Source organism: Myotis brandtii, unplaced genomic scaffold (assembly GCF_000412655.1).
Source record: "Myotis brandtii unplaced genomic scaffold, ASM41265v1 scaffold208, whole genome shotgun sequence".
Lineage (NCBI taxonomy): Eukaryota > Metazoa > Chordata > Mammalia > Chiroptera > Vespertilionidae > Myotis > Myotis brandtii.
In genome coordinates this window covers 2,522,271-2,523,558 of record NW_005357764.1, presented here as the reverse complement: position 1 = coordinate 2,523,558, position 1,288 = coordinate 2,522,271, and the positions used below count along the sequence as shown (strand labels likewise).

General features: G+C 48.0%; 1 protein-coding gene and 1 pseudogene across 1 annotated transcript in view; both read right to left on the bottom strand.

The window, feature by feature from the left end:
- LOC102262684 (transformation/transcription domain-associated protein) overlaps positions 1-1,288 on the bottom strand; it is a 133,276-nt gene that overhangs the window by 125,598 nt on the left and 6,390 nt on the right.
- Positions 138-833, bottom strand: LOC102262373 (annotated as a pseudogene).

Sequence of the window (1,288 nt, the reverse complement as noted above, 5' to 3'; positions counted from 1 at the left end):
CCTTGACCAGAATCGAACCTGGGACCTTTCAGTCCGCAGGCCTACGCTCTATCCACTGAGCCAAACCGGTTAGGGCTTCCATTAATTTTTAGAGAGAGTAGAAGGGAGGAGAGATAGAAACACCGAGGTACATGCCCTTGACCTGAATTGAACATTCTATCCACTGAGTCAAACCACTCTATCCACTGAGTCAAACTGGCTAGGGCTCCTTGGACAGTCTTGATGATTTCTCCTTCTTGGCCTGGAGCTGCTCTTCACGGCGCTTGCAAGCTTCCTTGGTTTTAGACCTCTGGGCCTCAGCCTGGCCAGCCAGAAGCCACTTGCAAGCCTTGTCTGCTTCAGCTTGTTTTTGAATGTTACCCTTCACTTTCAGGTACAGGCTGTGGTACATGTGACAGTCAATCTTCTTAGGTTCACGGTATCTTCTGAGTAGCCGGCAAGGAATTCTCATCCTCCTCAACCAGGTTACTTTCTCAGCCATTTGAACATTGGCAGTACCCTTTTGCTTACTTATGCCCATATGCCTGCTCTTCCTGCAGGCCAAGGTGTTTTTCTGTCCATCGGGAATGGACAGTCACAGGCTTCCGGATGATCAGCCTACCTTTGATCAGCTTCTGAATCTACTGACAGGAGTTGGCATTGGCAATTTCATTGGTCTCCTTGGGGTCCAACCAGACCTTCTTTTAGCCACAGCAGAAGACACTGGAGGCAAGCCTCTTTTGAAGCCTGATCATACTCATGGCTGTTGCCATAGCAGCAAAAAGCCACTGTGAATACTTCTTGCTGTGGTGGGCTGCATATCTGGCGCTTTGGCCAAATGGGTCATGCTGTGCTGTCTGTCCCTAAAACACATAGATAGGAAGGTACTGACATCAGGCCAGGCCTTGAGATATGGTCTCATGGCCCCTTCCCAGCACGCAGGCCGCCTTTCTCAGAAGGCCTGGAAGTCTCATTCCAAATTTGGGAGACAAAGGACTGGAAAAAGTATAAATAGAGTTTCCTCCATATTGGGGGGCCCAGAATTTGAAAGACACATTTTTCTCTGGGCCTCCACAGAATTTAATAATAAAATGTAACCCCTCTACAGTGCTTGCTAGAACATTTTGGAACGGTTTGAAGCCTTGCCCTGCTGCATCCGGAGCAGGGTTATAGAAATTTCAGACAGTCGCAAAAAATAAAATAAATAAATAAATAAAATGTAACTCCTGCCCTAACCAGTTTGGCTCAGTGGATAGAGCGTCAGCCTGAGGACTGAAAGGTCCCAGGTTCGATTCCGGTCAAGGGCATG